We start from the raw sequence: 19,654 nt of genomic DNA, 5'->3' as shown, positions 1-19,654 counted from the left end.
GTCTTTTGTGACCAGTGAATATTTTTGTTTCCCTTGATTTATCTGCTAAACAGTAAAGTACCACTGCATCTTCTCACGATGCGTGGGGACGTAACCGCATTCTATGTACTCTAGGTCAGGTACAGCGTTTGCATGCTGTGATGGCTCAGCCTGACCTTGATTGACCAGCACGTTACTGCTTTGGCTAGCTTTACTTGAGCAGTATGTTAGATAGCCACAGCCCTCCTTCCTTTTGTGCTCTGCTCGGCTGCTTCTGTCCTGCTCCAAATGTCTGCTGCCCGCTGCACTAGATGTACTTCTTTTTCTCTGAAGCTGGTTCTTTTGGTTGAGCACCTTTCTCCTAACCTTACACGACGGGCTCAAAACCGCTGCTATTCATTGCCAAAAGTATGTGGTGATCTACACCTAGAAGCAAATCGACCATTCAGGAAGAAATCTGAGTCTTGTGGTGGGTTTTTAAAGTTGTTCGCTGGTAGCTTGGAAGAGCCTGTGGGTACACCGCCCCCATTCGGGATCCAGGCTTCTACTAATGGCCACAACCGGAATCTGGACCATACTCCTCATTTAATGAGTGAGCAGCTTCTGCTTATTAGGGCATTAAGTCATACATGCAATCTCCAAAAGTAAATGCTATAAAGCCATAAAACTGCCACAGAAGAATACAATAATTCGCTTTTGTTCAACAAAATAATTGCATTGTTTGCATCCAAGGGGAAATATGATCAATAAACTTCATACTTAATCTCCCCTAGCCACTGGGATGAATTGTCATTTTGAGTTTTCCTCCTTTGCAGTTAACCCACTAACGAGTATCAGCCTTTCAACGCAAGAGGCCATATTGTGCCACGTCTCCTTTAGATTATGCTTCACCAAAGTCCGTACCATGGGACCAGATCCTTGACTGGGTAGGAATGATAGAAGAATGTAAGGATTGCACCCTTACTTCCACCCCTGCACCAGACCTTCCTGGAGCATGAAGGCTACAAGACCCACCATGGTGCTCCCATGTAACCCCTGTACTCCATTGTTATCTGCCTCGTGGTGCAACCGGACCCCAAGCCTTCAGAAGGGGGAGAAGGCCAAAGGGGGAAATGGCACACCCAGGCATCGCCTTATGTGACTGATTTGTGTTGCAGTGAAGTTAAAACATGTACAGAGAAAACACAATTTTGAAAGCGAGTGTTGATTGGCTGTGAGCACAGGCAATGGGCTTCTCTTGACGAAAACCTCTGTAGTTGCTTATTTACTGGTGTGCTTCATGACCTGTCTGGTTTTTGGTTTGTAAATCCACCAGGTACTCTTTTCCATTCTTCACCGATTACGCTTTTAGGGTGCAGTTAGTCAGAGCGTGTGCAAAGTAATTGAGCTTGAGTTTTCATATTTAGCTTGTAGGTTACATTTTTCAGAGGTACCTCCTGTAAGTGCTGCTCTTTTATCTGTTAAGTATTCAGCTCTTCTTCATTCCATAATATGCTATTCCTTTCCCCCAGCCTTTGTGCCCTCGTCCAACTGAGTAGTGTCACGGACATATTTGTCAGTGCTCCCCCATAAGTCCTCTTTCTCCGAATTGCAGGTTGAGTGTACCTTTCAGTTGTTCTTGGGTGGCATGAAGGATTGCAGTGGCAATATCTTAAACAATGCTCATTCCTGCTTCTTGGTCACATGTTGTGGTCTTCGTTCCTTATCACCACTGACTGCTGCCTCTACGGGCTCCTCCTGCGATGATGATACACTTGCCCTCACTGAGAACGAGTGTTCAGTAATGAGAAACCCATCATGTACTCATAAATCTGAGCTGGACAGAGGCCCGTACCTCATATTGCAGGCAGCTAAAAGTGACTTGGTGTTTTTGCAAGAGAGCTTCTTGTGTAGGGCAAGAGGAGGGACCGTGGTGATCTTCTCTTCTTGCAGGTTTTTAAGATTTGCTGTACCTTCCAGCTCCAGTGTGGTAGGGACTCATGAGGGTGAAGAATGATGTACTGTATCTGTCTGCTTATCTACTAAATAGTGCCTAAAATACTGTGTCTTCACTTTTAGGAATGATGGCCCGAAGAATGCCGCTGTTATCTCGGCTACCCTCCAAAAAGGTGAGAAACCATTTTCAAGCAGGCGTCAGTTAGACTTTGTAGCTTAAATGTCTTTTACTGTGCAACTTGATGTCCTTCTTGCGTTGTCTTAAATCTTTGTATGCTGTGGGACATATATGTATGCTATAGCTTAACTCTTGATATTGGGTGAACTTGTCAGGTCAGTGTTTTGTGGGCCATGCTATCTATTTGAAAGACTGATTTGTCTGTAGTGCTTCTAAGAAGGACAGGTGCATTGTCTGACCGGAGATGGTCATACCGATGCTGCGTTTTGAAGGTATGCTTCGCTCTTGCATATGTGGTGTAAGGCTTAAAATCAGTCTGATTAATGATGAGACAATCCCGAACCTGACTTTATGAGGAGAACTCTTACGGATCTGACTCCTGAAATCAGATTGCCATTCCACATATGATTATTGCTTGCTGATTGCAACTAAGGTTGAGCTTACTTATAGATCGGATATGGTGGTTCTGGTAAAAATGGGGCAATAGTTAGATCCAAATTGTGCTTTTAAAGGAAACTACACTTCATGCAGCGAAAATTGCTGCAAGTTTCTCTATGTACTCATCACATGTAGAAGCTGAACGGTTATCAAATGGCCCCTGTAGTTTCGTATGTCAAGTAAATATATTGTGGGATTTGACTCGAGCACTTGTCCCAAATTTCTATGAACAATCTCAGTTGATGTTTGTCAATCTTAGATGGTGCCTCAGTTATTGCTTTCACCAAACCTCCAAATTGAATGCTCCACAGTAGATGTAAAAAACTGTCAGTTCTCTCTTGTCACAGTCATACTCCCATCTTTCTGCACTCCAAGAATTCCTGCTAATATCCTGTTGTAGTCCTCGACACAATTGGCATGAATCTAATTATCGTCCTGGAAAGCTTGTCCTGACCGGAGATTTTTAAATCTGTACAATATTAGCTTTGAAAAATAGTAGTCACGAATCTGAGTCGGCATGGTATACGCAAATATTTATGAGCACCGGATGGTGTAACAGAGGTAGTTAAGATTTCAGAATTGGCTTCAAGTGTCACTTGATGATGTGCTGCATTAAGTTGTATTGGTGTAAAATAACCAGCATCACTCAGCATGCCTACTATTTCCGGTATTTTGGAAATCGAATGATGTTCAGTAACAATATTCCTGGTGAGCGAGCGCCAACCTGCATGCACACAATCTTATTTACCCACCCCTCCTTTTGCACACTCTAGGACAGCGTAAATCAAATGTGCAACATCACAAGGCTTAATAATCTCTTGCACACCTAAATCACCTAAAAGCTGTCTCAACTCACCCTTAAGATTGAGTTTCACATTTCTCTTCTTGTGTTCGACAGGATGGCACCTTTCTGCAAAATTGTGTGCTCAAACCGTTTCTTACAACCTACTTTGACAAAGAAAACATCTCCGAAACAGTTCATAATATGACAGACGCATCCATCCGCCTCACCAGAATCACTGGGGTATCTGTACCTGGTGCCGGTGTGGTCCCTAATCTACCCTGATTTACCCATCCAATTAGGTTACTAATGTCACTCGGCACGTAATCTTTTGTGTAAGTACCCATGTCCTTAATCTCCTAAGAGGTCTTCATAGTAGCCGTAAGTATTGATACGGTGCTCACCAAACGCTTCACTTTTGATATATGAGGCCTTCCGGAGCACATTCGCCAGAACGTCTGTAAACGTGTATTCAAATAAAATAAATACAGGTCAACCTGATTCGGCCATGACTCTTGATATTTACTGTTCATCTCATTTTGACATTCCTTCACTCACATCATTTATTTTCTCCTTTATGTGACTTACTCTCACTGAGTGAACATGTGCCCTAAACACACTTTTAAAAGTGTCCCGATATTTTGCACTTCTTTCCCACTGCTGGACAAGCAGAATTGCTTCCCTCGCGTCCTTGAACCACGTCTTAAATCGATATCTTCCTCTCCCTTCCTTTGTATATGACTTTTCTCTCTTTACTCACAACATTGACCGTAGGGTGAATCAATTGTGCTCTTTCTTGCAATGGCCCAAGCAGGTAACATTAACTTCTCAAACCCCTTGGCTGTTCATATATTTTCTCAGGAGCTGGATTTTGGCCAGAGTAATATTTTATGAAGATTATTAAAATCAGTATTAGTCTCAATTTGGTCTCTGAGATCTTGGTCTGTGCAGTTTTCAAAGTCACTGTGCAGCAGCCCGGAATCCTTTGTGCCTCCATATGTCATTAGTTTCCTGCTTTCCTTGTTTCTACTAAAAGTTGTGTGCTGCTACTTCGAAACGTGATCCTCATTAAAGTGCCCTTTCTTTTGATTCACAGCTTCAGTGTACTCCTGGCGTCTGCCAAATTCAGCTGGGATCGGCTCAGTTTCTAGTAAGTGATCACATTTGTTTGGCCCTCAGCACCCAATGAAATAAACAGTGCTTCAAATGACTTTCTGTCACTTTCTACCTAATGATGTTTGAAAACTCTGTGCCATTGTTTTCACTTCATGTTTGGCTTGCCTGGGTTTTGGAAAACTGCAATAGGCGGTTGCACACTCTGCAAGGTTGCCATGGTTAGGCCCAAGGTATCTCCTTAGCTTCACCTTGCACTTTTTCTCAATAACTCTGAAACCAGTTTGCAATTTCTACAAAACTGTGCACAGTGCTGTTCATTTCTTATATCCCGATGGCATTTAGGTCTGTAAACAATACTTGCGTGCTTTCTCTTTGTGCCAATATCAGTTATCGCTAGACTTTTGTGACCAGTGAATGTTTTTGTGTCCGCGATTTATCTGCTAAACAGTAAAGTACCACTGCATCTTCTCACGATGCGTGGGGACGTAACCGCATTCTATGTAGTCTAGGTCAGGTACAGCGTTTGCATGCTGTGATGGCTCAGCCTGACCTTGATTGACCAGCACGTTACTGCTTTGGCTAGCTTTACTTGAGCAGTATGTTAGATAGCCACAGCCCTCCTTCCTTTTGTGCTCTGCTCGGCTGCTTCTGTCCTGCTCCAAATGTCTGCTGCCCGATGTACTTCTTTTTCTCTGAAGCTGGTTCTTTTGGTTGAGCACCTTTCTCCTAACCTTACACGACGGGCTCAAAACCGCTGCTATTCATTGCCAAAAGTATGTGGTGATCTACACCTAGAAGCAAATCGACCATTCAGGAAGAAATCTGAGTCTTGTGGTGGGTTTTTAAAGTTGTTCGCTGGTAGCTTGGAAGAGCCTGTGGGTACACCGCCCCCATTCGGGATCCAGGCTTCTACTAATGGCCACAACCGGAATCTGGACCATACTCCTCATTTAATGAGTGAGCAGCTTCTGCTTATTAGGGCATTAAGTCATACATGCAATCTCCAAAAGTAAATGCTATAAAGCCATAAAACTGCCACAGAAGAATACAATAATTCGCTTTTGTTCAACAAAATAATTGCATTGTTTGCATCCAAGGGGAAATATGATCAATAAACTTCATACTTAATCTCCCCTAGCCACTGGGATGAATTGTCATTTTGAGTTTTCCTCCTTTGCAGTTAACCCACTAACGAGTATCAGCCTTTCAACGCAAGAGGCCATATTGTGCCACGTCTCCTTTAGATTATGCTTCACCAAAGTCCGTACCATGGGACCAGATCCTTGACTGGGTAGGAATGATAGAAGAATGTAAGGAGTGCACCCTTACTTCCACCCCTGCACCAGACCTTCCTGGAGCATGGAGGCTACAAGACCCACCATGGTGCTCCCATGTAACCCCTGTACTCCATGACCTGTCTGTTATCTGCCTCGTGGTGCAACCGGACCCCAAGCCTTCAGAAGGGGGAGAAGGCCAAAGGGGGAAATGGCACACCCAGGCATCGCCTTATGTGACTGATTTGTGTTGCAGTGAAGTTAAAACGTGTACAGAGAAAACACAATTTTGAAAGCGAGTGTTGATTGGCTGTGAGCACAGGCAATGGGCTTCTCTTGACGAAAACCTCTGTAGTTGCTTATTTACTGGTGTGCTTCATGACCTGTCTGGTTTTTGGTTTGTAAATCCACCAGGTACTCTTTTCCATTCTTCACCGATTACGCTTTTAGGGTGCAGTTAGTCAGAGCGTGTGCAAAGTAATTGAGCTTGAGTTTTCATATTTAGCTTGTAGGTTACATTTTTCAGAGGTACCTCCTGTAAGTGCTGCTCTTTTATCTGTTAAGTATTCAGCTCTTCTTCATTCCATAATATGCTATTCCTTTCCCCCAGCCTTTGTGCCCTCGTCCAACTGAGTAGTGTCACGGACATATTTGTCAGTGCTCCCCCATAAGTCCTCTTTCTCCGAATTGCAGGTTGAGTGTACCTTTCAGTTGTTCTTGGGTGGCATGAAGGATTGCAGTGGCAATATCTTAAACAATGCTCATTCCTGCTTCTTGGTCACATGTTGTGGTCTTCGTTCCTTATCACCACTGACTGCTGCCTCTACGGGCTCCTCCTGCGATGATGATACACTTGCCCTCACTGAGAACGAGTGTTCAGTAATGAGAAACCCATCATGTACTCATAAATCTGAGCTGGACAGAGGCCCGTACCTCATATTGCAGGCAGCTAAAAGTGACTTGGTGTTTTTGCAAGAGAGCTTCTTGTGTAGGGCAAGAGGAGGGACCGTGGTGATCTTCTCTTCTTGCAGGTTTTTAAGATTTGCTGTACCTTCCAGCTCCAGTGTGGTAGGGACTCATGAGGGTGAAGAATGATGTACTGTATCTGTCTGCTTATCTACTAAATAGTGCCTAAAATACTGTGTCTTCACTTTTAGGAATGATGGCCCGAAGAATGCCGCTGTTATCTCGGCTACCCTCCAAAAAGGTGAGAAACCATTTTCAAGCAGGCGTCAGTTAGACTTTGTAGCTTAAATGTCTTTTACTGTGCAACTTGATGTCCTTCTTGCGTTGTCTTAAATCTTTGTATGCTGTGGGACATATATGTATGCTATAGCTTAACTCTTGATATTGGGTGAACTTGTCAGGTCAGTGTTTTGTGGGCCATGCTATCTATTTGAAAGACTGATTTGTCTGTAGTGCTTCTAAGAAGGACAGGTGCATTGTCTGACCGGAGATGGTCATACCGATGCTGCGTTTTGAAGGTATGCTTCGCTCTTGCATATGTGGTGTAAGGCTTAAAATCAGTCTGATTAATGATGAGACAATCCCGAACCTGACTTTATGAGGAGAACTCTTACGGATCTGACTCCTGAAATCAGATTGCCATTCCACATATGATTATTGCTTGCTGATTGCAACTAAGGTTGAGCTTACTTATAGATCGGATATGGTGGTTCTGGTAAAAATGGGGCAATAGTTAGATCCAAATTGTGCTTTTAAAGGAAACTACACTTCATGCAGTGAAAATTGCTGCAAGTTTCTCTATGTACTCATCACATGTAGAAGCTGAACGGTTATCAAATGGCCCCTGTAGTTTCGTATGTCAAGTAAATATATTGTGGGATTTGACTCGAGCACTTGTCCCAAATTTCTATGAACAATCTCAGTTGATGTTTGTCAATCTTAGATGGTGCCTCAGTTATTGCTTTCACCAAACCCCCAAATGGAATGCTCCACAGAAGATGTCAAAAACTGTCAGTTCTCTCTTGTCACAGTCATACTCCCATCTTTCTGCACTCCAAGAATTCCTGCTAATATCCTGTTGTAGTCCTCGACACAATTGGCATGAATCTAATTATCGTCCTGGAAAGCTTGTCCTGACCGGAGATTTTTAAATCTGTACAATATTAGCTTTGAAAAATAGTAGTCACGAATCTGAGTCGGCATGGTATGCGCAAATATTTATGAGCACCGGATGGTGTAACCGAGGTAGTTAAGATTTCAGAATTGGCTTCAAGTGTCACTTGATGATGTGCTGCATTAAGTTGTATTGGTGTAAAATAACCAGCATCACTCAGCATGCCTACTATTTCCGGTATTTTGGAAATCGAATGATGTTCAGTAACAATATTCCTGGTGAGCGAGCGCCAACCTGCATGCACACAATCTTATTTACCCACCCCTCCTTTTGCACACTCTAGGACAGCGTAAATCAAATGTGCAACATCACAAGGCTTAATAATCTCTTGCACACATAAATCACCTAAAAGCTGTCTCAACTCACCCTTAAGATTGAGTTTCACATTTCTCTTCTTGTGTTCGACAGGATGGCACCTTTCTGCAAAATTGTGTGCTCAAACCGTTTCCTACAACCTACTTTGACAAAGAAAACATCTCCGAAACAGTTCATAATATGACAGACGCATCCATCCGCCTCACCAGAATCACTGGGGTATCTGTACCTGGTGCCGGTGTGGTCCCTAATCTACCCTGATTTACCCATCCAATTAGGTTACTAATGTCACTCGGCACGTAATCTTTTGTGTAAGTACCCATGTCCTTAATCTCCTAAGAGGTCTTCATAGTAGCCGTAAGTATTGATACGGTGCTCACCAAACGCTTCACTTTTGATATATGAGGCCTTCCGGAGCACATTCGCCAGAACGTCTGTAAACGTGTATTCAAATAAAATAAATACAGGTCAACCTGATTCGGCCATGACTCTTGATATTTACTGTTCATCTCATTTTGACATTCCTTCACTCACATCATTTATTTTCTCCTTTATGTGACTTACTCTCACTGAGTGAACATGTGCACTAAACACACTTTTAAAAGTGTCCCGATATTTTGCACTTCTTTCCCACTGCTGGACAAGCAGAATTGCTTCCCTCGCGTCCTTGAACCACGTCTTAAATCGATATCTTCCTCTCCCTTCCTTTGTATATGACTTTTCTCTCTTTACTCACAACATTGACCGTAGGGTGAATCAATTGTGCTCTTTCTTGCAATGGCCCAAGCAGGTAACATTAACTTCTCAAACCCCTTTGCTGTTCATATATTTTCTCAGGAGCTGGATTTTGGCCAGAGTAATATTTTATGAAGATTATTAAAATCAGTATTAGTCTCAATTTGGTCTCTGAGATCTTGGTCTGTGCAGTTTTCAAAGTCACTGTGCAGCAGCCCGGAATCCTTTGTGCCTCCATATGTCATTAGTTTCCTGCTTTCCTTGTTTCTACTAAAAGTTGTGTGCTGCTACTTCGAAACGTGATCCTCATTAAAGTGCCCTTTCTTTTGATTCACAGCTTCAGTGTACTCCTGGCGTCTGCCAAATTCAGCTGGGATCGGCTCAGTTTCTAGTAAGTGATCACATTTGTTTGGCCCTCAGCACCCAATGAAATAAACAGTGCTTCAAATGACTTTCTGTCACTTTCTACCTAATGATGTTTGAAAACTCTGTGCCATTGTTTTCACTTCATGTTTGGCTTGCCTGGGTTTTGGAAAACTGCAATAGGCGGTTGCACACTCTGCAAGGTTGCCATGGTTAGGCCCAAGGTATCTCCTTAGCTTCACCTTGCACTTTTTCTCAATAACTCTGAAACCAGTTTGCAATTTCTACAAAACTGTGCACAGTGCTGTTCATTTCTTATATCCCGATGGCATTTAGGTCTGTAAACAATACTTGCATGCTTTCTCTTTGTGCCAATATCCGTTATCGCTAGTCTTTTGTGACCAGTGAATATTTTTGTTTCCCTTGATTTATCTGCTAAACAGTAAAGTACCACTGCATCTTCTCACGATGCGTGGGGACGTAACCGCATTCTATGTACTCTAGGTCAGGTACAGCGTTTGCATGCTGTGATGGCTCAGCCTGACCTTGATTGACCAGCACGTTACTGCTTTGGCTAGCTTTACTTGAGCAGTATGTTAGATAGCCACAGCCCTCCTTCCTTTTGTGCTCTGCTCGGCTGCTTCTGTCCTGCTCCAAATGTCTGCTGCCCGCTGCACTAGATGTACTTCTTTTTCTCTGAAGCTGGTTCTTTTGGTTGAGCACCTTTCTCCTAACCTTACACGACGGGCTCAAAACCGCTGCTATTCATTGCCAAAAGTATGTGGTGATCTACACCTAGAAGCAAATCGACCATTCAGGAAGAAATCTGAGTCTTGTGGTGGGTTTTTAAAGTTGTTCGCTGGTAGCTTGGAAGAGCCTGTGGGTACACCGCCCCCATTCGGGATCCAGGCTTCTACTAATGGCCACAACCGGAATCTGGACCATACTCCTCATTTAATGAGTGAGCAGCTTCTGCTTATTAGGGCATTAAGTCATACATGCAATCTCCAAAAGTAAATGCTATAAAGCCATAAAACTGCCACAGAAGAATACAATAATTCGCTTTTGTTCAACAAAATAATTGCATTGTTTGCATCCAAGGGGAAATATGATCAATAAACTTCATACTTAATCTCCCCTAGCCACTGGGATGAATTGTCATTTTGAGTTTTCCTCCTTTGCAGTTAACCCACTAACGAGTATCAGCCTTTCAACGCAAGAGGCCATATTGTGCCACGTCTCCTTTAGATTATGCTTCACCAAAGTCCGTACCATGGGACCAGATCCTTGACTGGGTAGGAATGATAGAAGAATGTAAGGATTGCACCCTTACTTCCACCCCTGCACCAGACCTTCCTGGAGCATGAAGGCTACAAGACCCACCATGGTGCTCCCATGTAACCCCTGTACTCCATTGTTATCTGCCTCGTGGTGCAACCGGACCCCAAGCCTTCAGAAGGGGGAGAAGGCCAAAGGGGGAAATGGCACACCCAGGCATCGCCTTATGTGACTGATTTGTGTTGCAGTGAAGTTAAAACATGTACAGAGAAAACACAATTTTGAAAGCGAGTGTTGATTGGCTGTGAGCACAGGCAATGGGCTTCTCTTGACGAAAACCTCTGTAGTTGCTTATTTACTGGTGTGCTTCATGACCTGTCTGGTTTTTGGTTTGTAAATCCACCAGGTACTCTTTTCCATTCTTCACCGATTACGCTTTTAGGGTGCAGTTAGTCAGAGCGTGTGCAAAGTAATTGAGCTTGAGTTTTCATATTTAGCTTGTAGGTTACATTTTTCAGAGGTACCTCCTGTAAGTGCTGCTCTTTTATCTGTTAAGTATTCAGCTCTTCTTCATTCCATAATATGCTATTCCTTTCCCCCAGCCTTTGTGCCCTCGTCCAACTGAGTAGTGTCACGGACATATTTGTCAGTGCTCCCCCATAAGTCCTCTTTCTCCGAATTGCAGGTTGAGTGTACCTTTCAGTTGTTCTTGGGTGGCATGAAGGATTGCAGTGGCAATATCTTAAACAATGCTCATTCCTGCTTCTTGGTCACATGTTGTGGTCTTCGTTCCTTATCACCACTGACTGCTGCCTCTACGGGCTCCTCCTGCGATGATGATACACTTGCCCTCACTGAGAACGAGTGTTCAGTAATGAGAAACCCATCATGTACTCATAAATCTGAGCTGGACAGAGGCCCGTACCTCATATTGCAGGCAGCTAAAAGTGACTTGGTGTTTTTGCAAGAGAGCTTCTTGTGTAGGGCAAGAGGAGGGACCGTGGTGATCTTCTCTTCTTGCAGGTTTTTAAGATTTGCTGTACCTTCCAGCTCCAGTGTGGTAGGGACTCATGAGGGTGAAGAATGATGTACTGTGTCTGTCTGCTTATCTACTAAATAGTGCCTAAAATACTGTGTCTTCACTTTTAGGAATGATGGCCCGAAGAATGCCGCTGTTATCTCGGCTACCCTCCAAAAAGGTGAGAAACCATTTTCAAGCAGGCGTCAGTTAGACTTTGTAGCTTAAATGTCTTTTACTGTGCAACTTGATGTCCTTCTTGCGTTGTCTTAAATCTTTGTATGCTGTGGGACATATATGTATGCTATAGCTTAACTCTTGATATTGGGTGAACTTGTCAGGTCAGTGTTTTGTGGGCCATGCTATCTATTTGAAAGACTGATTTGTCTGTAGTGCTTCTAAGAAGGACCGGTGCATTGTCTGACCGGAGATGGTCATACCGATGCTGCGTTTTGAAGGTATGCTTCGCTCTTGCATATGTGGTGTAAGGCTTAAAATCAGTCTGATTAATGATGAGACAATCCCGAACCTGACTTTATGAGGAGAACTCTTACGGATCTGACTCCTGAAATCAGATTGCCATTCCACATATGATTATTGCTTGCTGATTGCAACTAAGGTTGAGCTTACTTATAGATCGGATATGGTGGTTCTGGTAAAAATGGGGCAATAGTTAGATCCAAATTGTGCTTTTAAAGGAAACTACACTTCATGCAGTGAAAATTGCTGCAAGTTTCTCTATGTACTCATCACATGTAGAAGCTGAACGGTTATCAAATGGCCCCTGTAGTTTCGTATGTCAAGTAAATATATTGTGGGATTTGACTCGAGCACTTGTCCCAAATTTCTATGAACAATCTCAGTTGATGTTTGTCAATCTTAGATGGTGCCTCAGTTATTGCTTTCACCAAACCTCCAAATGGAATGCTCCACAGAAGATGTCAAAAACTGTCAGTTCTCTCTTGTCACAGTCATACTCCCATCTTTCTGCACTCCAAGAATTCCTGCTAATATCCTGTTGTAGTCCTCGACACAATTGGCATGAATCTAATTATCGTCCTGGAAAGCTTGTCCTGACCGGAGATTTTTAAATCTGTACAATATTAGCTTTGAAAAATACTAGTCACGAATCTGAGTCGGCATGGTATGCGCAAATATTTATGAGCACCGGATGGTGTAACCGAGGTAGTTAAGATTTCAGAATTGGCTTCAAGTGTCACTTGATGATGTGCTGCATTAAGTTGTATTGGTGTAAAATAACCAGCATCACTCAGCATGCCTACTATTTCCGGTATTTTGGAAATCGAATGATGTTCAGTAACAATATTCCTGGTGAGCGAGCGCCAACCTGCATGCACACAATCTTATTTACCCACCCCTCCTTTTGCACACTCTAGGACAGCGTAAATCAAATGTGCAACATCACAAGGCTTAATAATCTCTTGCACACATAAATCACCTAAAAGCTGTCTCAACTCACCCTTAAGATTGAGTTTCACATTTCTCTTCTTGTGTTCGACAGGATGGCACCTTTCTGCAAAATTGTGTGCTCAAACCGTTTCCTACAACCTACTTTGACAAAGAAAACATCTCCGAAACAGTTCATAATATGACAGACGCATCCATCCGCCTCACCAGAATCACTGGGGTATCTGTACCTGGTGCCGGTGTGGTCCCTAATCTACCCTGATTTACCCATCCAATTAGGTTACTAATGTCACTCGGCACGTAATCTTTTGTGTAAGTACCCATGTCCTTAATCTCCTAAGAGGTCTTCATAGTAGCCGTAAGTATTGATACGGTGCTCACCAAACGCTTCACTTTTGATATATGAGGCCTTCCGGAGCACATTCGCCAGAACGTCTGTAAACGTGTATTCAAATAAAATAAATACAGGTCAACCTGATTCGGCCATGACTCTTGATATTTACTGTTCATCTCATTTTGACATTCCTTCACTCACATCATTTATTTTCTCCTTTATGTGACTTACTCTCACTGAGTGAACATGTGCACTAAACACACTTTTAAAAGTGTCCCGATATTTTGCACTTCTTTCCCACTGCTGGACAAGCAGAATTGCTTCCCTCGCGTCCTTGAACCACGTCTTAAATCGATATCTTCCTCTCCCTTCCTTTGTATATGACTTTTCTCTCTTTACTCACAACATTGACCGTAGGGTGAATCAATTGTGCTCTTTCTTGCAATGGCCCAAGCAGGTAACATTAACTTCTCAAACCCCTTTGCTGTTCATATATTTTCTCAGGAGCTGGATTTTGGCCAGAGTAATATTTTATGAAGATTATTAAAATCAGTATTAGTCTCAATTTGGTCTCTGAGATCTTGGTCTGTGCAGTTTTCAAAGTCACTGTGCAGCAGCCCGGAATCCTTTGTGCCTCCATATGTCATTAGTTTCCTGCTTTCCTTGTTTCTACTAAAAGTTGTGTGCTGCTACTTCGAAACGTGATCCTCATTAAAGTGCCCTTTCTTTTGATTCACAGCTTCAGTGTACTCCTGGCGTCTGCCAAATTCAGCTGGGATCGGCTCAGTTTCTAGTAAGTGATCACATTTGTTTGGCCCTCAGCACCCAATGAAATAAACAGTGCTTCAAATGACTTTCTGTCACTTTCTACCTAATGATGTTTGAAAACTCTGTGCCATTGTTTTCACTTCATGTTTGGCTTGCCTGGGTTTTGGAAAACTGCAATAGGCGGTTGCACACTCTGCAAGGTTGCCATGGTTAGGCCCAAGGTATCTCCTTAGCTTCACCTTGCACTTTTTCTCAATAACTCTGAAACCAGTTTGCAATTTCTACAAAACTGTGCACAGTGCTGTTCATTTCTTATATCCCGATGGCATTTAGGTCTGTAAACAATACTTGCATGCTTTCTCTTTGTGCCAATATCCGTTATCGCTAGTCTTTTGTGACCAGTGAATATTTTTGTTTCCCTTGATTTATCTGCTAAACAGTAAAGTACCACTGCATCTTCTCACGATGCGTGGGGACGTAACCGCATTCTATGTACTCTAGGTCAGGTACAGCGTTTGCATGCTGTGATGGCTCAGCCTGACCTTGATTGACCAGCACGTTACTGCTTTGGCTAGCTTTACTTGAGCAGTATGTTAGATAGCCACAGCCCTCCTTCCTTTTGTGCTCTGCTCGGCTGCTTCTGTCCTGCTCCAAATGTCTGCTGCCCGCTGCACTAGATGTACTTCTTTTTCTCTGAAGCTGGTTCTTTTGGTTGAGCACCTTTCTCCTAACCTTACACGACGGGCTCAAAACCGCTGCTATTCATTGCCAAAAGTATGTGGTGATCTACACCTAGAAGCAAATCGACCATTCAGGAAGAAATCTGAGTCTTGTGGTGGGTTTTTAAAGTTGTTCGCTGGTAGCTTGGAAGAGCCTGTGGGTACACCGCCCCCATTCGGGATCCAGGCTTCTACTAATGGCCACAACCGGAATCTGGACCATACTCCTCATTTAATGAGTGAGCAGCTTCTGCTTATTAGGGCATTAAGTCATACATGCAATCTCCAAAAGTAAATGCTATAAAGCCATAAAACTGCCACAGAAGAATACAATAATTCGCTTTTGTTCAACAAAATAATTGCATTGTTTGCATCCAAGGGGAAATATGATCAATAAACTTCATACTTAATCTCCCCTAGCCACTGGGATGAATTGTCATTTTGAGTTTTCCTCCTTTGCAGTTAACCCACTAACGAGTATCAGCCTTTCAACGCAAGAGGCCATATTGTGCCACGTCTCCTTTAGATTATGCTTCACCAAAGTCCGTACCATGGGACCAGATCCTTGACTGGGTAGGAATGATAGAAGAATGTAAGGATTGCACCCTTACTTCCACCCCTGCACCAGACCTTCCTGGAGCATGAAGGCTACAAGACCCACCATGGTGCTCCCATGTAACCCCTGTACTCCATTGTTATCTGCCTCGTGGTGCAACCGGACCCCAAGCCTTCAGAAGGGGGAGAAGGCCAAAGGGGGAAATGGCACACCCAGGCATCGCCTTATGTGACTGATTTGTGTTGCAGTGAAGTTAAAACATGTACAGAGAAAACACAATTTTGAAAGCGAGTGTTGATTGGCTGTGAGCACAGGCAATGGGCTTCTCTTGACGAAAACCTCTGTAGTTGCTTATTTACTGGTGTGCTTCATGACCTGTCTGGTTTTTGGTTTGTAAATCCACCAGGTACTCTTTTCCATTCTTCACCGATTACGCTTTTAGGGTGCAGTTAGTCAGAGCGTGTGCAAAGTAATTGAGCTTGAGTTTTCATATTTAGCTTGTAGGTTACATTTTTCAGAGGTACCTCCTGTAAGTGCTGCTCTTTTATCTGTTAAGTATTCAGCTCTTCTTCATTCCATAATATGCTATTCCTTTCCCCCAGCCTTTGTGCCCTCGTCCAACTGAGTAGTGTCACGGACATATTTGTCAGTGCTCCCCCATAAGTCCTCTTTCTCCGAATTGCAGGTTGAGTGTACCTTTCAGTTGTTCTTGGGTGGCATGAAGGATTGCAGTGGCAATATCTTAAACAATGCTCATTCCTGCTTCTTGGTCACATGTTGTGGTCTTCGTTCCTTATCACCACTGACTGCTGCCTCTACGGGCTCCTCCTGCGATGATGATACACTTGCCCTCACTGAGAACGAGTGTTCAGTAATGAGAAACCCATCATGTACTCATAAATCTGAGCTGGACAGAGGCCCGTACCTCATATTGCAGGCAGCTAAAAGTGACTTGGTGTTTTTGCAAGAGAGCTTCTTGTGTAGGGCAAGAGGAGGGACCGTGGTGATCTTCTCTTCTTGCAGGTTTTTAAGATTTGCTGTACCTTCCAGCTCCAGTGTGGTAGGGACTCATGAGGGTGAAGAATGATGTACTGTGTCTGTCTGCTTATCTACTAAATAGTGCCTAAAATACTGTGTCTTCACTTTTAGGAATGATGGCCCGAAGAATGCCGCTGTTATCTCGGCTACCCTCCAAAAAGGTGAGAAACCATTTTCAAGCAGGCGTCAGTTAGACTTTGTAGCTTAAATGTCTTTTACTGTGCAACTTGATGTCCTTCTTGCGTTGTCTTAAATCTTTGTATGCTGTGGGACATATATGTATGCTATAGCTTAACTCTTGATATTGGGTGAACTTGTCAGGTCAGTGTTTTGTGGGCCATGCTATCTATTTGAAAGACTGATTTGTCTGTAGTGCTTCTAAGAAGGACAGGTGCATTGTCTGACCGGAGATGGTCATACCGATGCTGCGTTTTGAAGGTATGCTTCGCTCTTGCATATGTGGTGTAAGGCTTAAAATCAGTCTGATTAATGATGAGACAATCCCGAACCTGACTTTATGAGGAGAACTCTTACGGATCTGACTCCTGAAATCAGATTGCCATTCCACATATGATTATTGCTTGCTGATTGCAACTAAGGTTGAGCTTACTTATAGATCGGATATGGTGGTTCTTGTAAAAATGGGGCAATAGTTAGATCCAAATTGTGCTTTTAAAGGAAACTACACTTCATGCAGCGAAAATTGCTGCAAGTTTCTCTATGTACTCATCACATGTAGAAGCTGAACGGTTATCAAATGGCCCCTGTAGTTTCGTATGTCAAGTAAATATATTGTGGGATTTAACTCGAGCACTTGTCCCAAATTTCTATGAACAATCTCAGTTGATGTTTGTCAATCTTAGATGGTGCCTCAGTTATTGCTTTCACCAAACCTCCAAATTGAATGCTCCACAGTAGATGTAAAAAACTGTCAGTTCTCTCTTGTCACAGTCATACTCCCATCTTTCTGCACTCCAAGAATTCCTGCTAATATCCTGTTGTAGTCCTCGACACAATTGGCATGAATCTAATTATCGTCCTGGAAAGCTTGTCCTGACCGGAGATTTTTAAATCTGTACAATATTAGCTTTGAAAAATAGTAGTCACGAATCTGAGTCGGCATGGTATACGCAAATATTTATGAGCACCGGATGGTGTAACAGAGGTAGTTAAGATTTCAGAATTGGCTTCAAGTGTCACTTGATGATGTGCTGCATTAAGTTGTATTGGTGTAAAATAACCAGCATCACTCAGCATGCCTACTATTTCCGGTATTTTGGAAATCGAATGATGTTCAGTAACAATATTCCTGGTGAGCGAGCGCCAACCTGCATGCACACAATCTTATTTACCCACCCCTCCTTTTGCACACTCTAGGACAGCGTAAATCAAATGTGCAACATCACAAGGCTTAATAATCTCTTGCACACCTAAATCACCTAAAAGCTGTCTCAACTCACCCTTAAGATTGAGTTTCACATTTCTCTTCTTGTGTTCGACAGGATGGCACCTTTCTGCAAAATTGTGTGCTCAAACCGTTTCCTACAACCTACTTTGACAAAGAAAACCTCTCCGAAACAGTTCATAATATGACAGACGCATCCATCCGCCTCACCAGAATCACTGGGGTATCTGTACCTGGTGCCGGTGTGGTCCCTAATCTACCCTGATTTACCCATCCAATTAGGTTACTAATGTCACTCGGCACGTAATCTTTTGTGTAAGTACCCATGTCCTTAATCTCCTAAGAGGTCTTCATAGTAGCCGTAAGTATTGATACGGTGCTCACCAAACGCTTCACTTTTGATATATGAGGCCTTCCGGAGCACATTCGCCAGAACGTCTGTAAACGTGTATTCAAATAAAATAAATACAGGTCAACCTGATTCGGCCATGACTCTTGATATTTACTGTTCATCTCATTTTGACATTCCTTCACTCACATCATTTATTTTCTCCTTTATGTGACTTACTCTCACTGAGTGAACATGTGCCCTAAACACACTTTTAAAAGTGTCCCGATATTTTGCACTTCTTTCCCACTGCTGGACAAGCAGAATTGCTTCCCTCGCGTCCTTGAACCACGTCTTAAATCGATATCTTCCTCTCCCTTCCTTTGTATATGACTTTTCTCTCTTTACTCACAACATTGACCGTAGGGTGAATCAATTGTGCTCTTTCTTGCAATGGCCCAAGCAGGTAACATTAACTTCTCAAACCCCTTGGCTGTTCATATATTTTCTCAGGAGCTGGATTTTGGCCAGAGTAATATTTTATGAAGATTATTAAAATCAGTATTAGTCTCAATTTGGTCTCTGAGATCTTGGTCTGTGCAGTTTTCAAAGTCACTGTGCAGCAGCCCGGAATCCTTTGTGCCTCCATATGTCATTAGTTTCCTGCTTTCCTTGTTTCTACTAAAAGTTGTGTGCTGCTACTTCGAAACGTGATCCTCATTAAAGTGCCCTTTCTTTTGATTCACAGCTTCAGTGTACTCCTGGCGTCTGCCAAATTCAGCTGGGATCGGCTCAGTTTCTAGTAAGTGATCACATTTGTTTGGCCCTCAGCACCCAATGAAATAAACAGTGCTTCAAATGACTTTCTGTCACTTTCTACCTAATGATGTTTGAAAACTCTGTGCCATTGTTTTCACTTCATGTTTGGCTTGCCTGGGTTTTGGAAAACTGCAATAGGCGGTTGCACACTCTGCAAGGTTGCCATGGTTAGGCCCAAGGTATCTCCTTAGCTTCATCTTGCACTTTTTCTCAATAACTCTGAAACCAGTTTGCAATTTCTACAAAACTGTGCACAGTGCTGTTCATTTCTTATATCCCGATGGCATTTAGGTCTGTAAACAATACTTGCGTGCTTTCTCTTTGTGCCAATATCAGTTATCGCTAGTCTTTTGTGACCAGTGAATGTTTTTGTGTCCGCGATTTATCTGCTAAACAGTAAAGTACCACTGCATCTTCTCACAATGCGTGGGGACGTAACCGCATTCTATGTACTCTAGGTCAGGTACAGCGTTTGCATGCTGTGATGGCTCAGCCTGACCTTGATTGACCAGCACGTTACTGCTTTGGCTAGCTTTACTTGAGCAGTATGTTAGATAGCCACAGCCCTCCTTCCTTTTGTGCTCTGCTCGGCTGCTTCTGTCCTGCTCCAAATGTCTGCTGCCCGATGTACTTCTTTTTCTCTGAAGCTGGTTCTTTTGGTTGAGCACCTTTCTCCTAACCTTACACGACGGGCTCAAAACCGCTGCTA

At 43.0% G+C, this 19,654-nt stretch overlaps 1 long non-coding RNA gene and 8 other non-coding genes across 9 annotated transcripts in view; all 9 read left to right on the top strand.

Annotated features, from left to right (window-relative positions):
* Window positions 1-19,654, top strand: part of LOC146817561 (uncharacterized) — a 249,002-nt gene that overhangs the window by 25,464 nt on the left and 203,884 nt on the right. The window contains exons 12-19 of the long non-coding RNA XR_014963013.1: window positions 2,038-2,087; window positions 4,408-4,461; window positions 6,859-6,908; window positions 9,229-9,282; window positions 11,682-11,731; window positions 14,052-14,105; window positions 16,505-16,554; window positions 18,875-18,928. This is a non-coding gene — a long non-coding RNA (uncharacterized LOC146817561). The remainder of the gene's footprint in view (window positions 1-2,037; window positions 2,088-4,407; window positions 4,462-6,858; window positions 6,909-9,228; window positions 9,283-11,681; window positions 11,732-14,051; window positions 14,106-16,504; window positions 16,555-18,874; window positions 18,929-19,654) is intronic.
* On the top strand, window positions 1,715-1,800 carry LOC146817612 (small nucleolar RNA SNORD103/SNORD85). Its single transcript, XR_014965138.1, has one exon. It is a non-coding gene; the product is annotated as a small nucleolar RNA SNORD103/SNORD85 (small nucleolar RNA).
* LOC146817611 (small nucleolar RNA SNORD50) lies at window positions 2,411-2,478 on the top strand. Its single transcript, XR_014965171.1, has one exon. It is a non-coding gene; the product is annotated as a small nucleolar RNA SNORD50 (small nucleolar RNA).
* Window positions 6,536-6,621, top strand: LOC146817610 (small nucleolar RNA SNORD103/SNORD85). Its single transcript, XR_014965136.1, has one exon. It is a non-coding gene; the product is annotated as a small nucleolar RNA SNORD103/SNORD85 (small nucleolar RNA).
* On the top strand, window positions 7,232-7,299 carry LOC146817609 (small nucleolar RNA SNORD50). Its single transcript, XR_014965169.1, has one exon. It is a non-coding gene; the product is annotated as a small nucleolar RNA SNORD50 (small nucleolar RNA).
* LOC146817608 (small nucleolar RNA SNORD103/SNORD85) lies at window positions 11,359-11,444 on the top strand. Its single transcript, XR_014965135.1, has one exon. It is a non-coding gene; the product is annotated as a small nucleolar RNA SNORD103/SNORD85 (small nucleolar RNA).
* Window positions 12,055-12,122, top strand: LOC146817607 (small nucleolar RNA SNORD50). Its single transcript, XR_014965168.1, has one exon. It is a non-coding gene; the product is annotated as a small nucleolar RNA SNORD50 (small nucleolar RNA).
* LOC146817606 (small nucleolar RNA SNORD103/SNORD85) lies at window positions 16,182-16,267 on the top strand. Its single transcript, XR_014965134.1, has one exon. It is a non-coding gene; the product is annotated as a small nucleolar RNA SNORD103/SNORD85 (small nucleolar RNA).
* Window positions 16,878-16,945, top strand: LOC146817605 (small nucleolar RNA SNORD50). The gene has a single exon (XR_014965167.1). It is a non-coding gene; the product is annotated as a small nucleolar RNA SNORD50 (small nucleolar RNA).

Source organism: Triturus cristatus, chromosome 6 (assembly GCF_964204655.1).
Source record: "Triturus cristatus chromosome 6, aTriCri1.1, whole genome shotgun sequence".
In the NCBI taxonomy this organism is placed as follows: Eukaryota; Metazoa; Chordata; class Amphibia; order Caudata; family Salamandridae; genus Triturus; species Triturus cristatus.
This window is presented reverse-complemented; position numbering and strand designations above follow the sequence as displayed.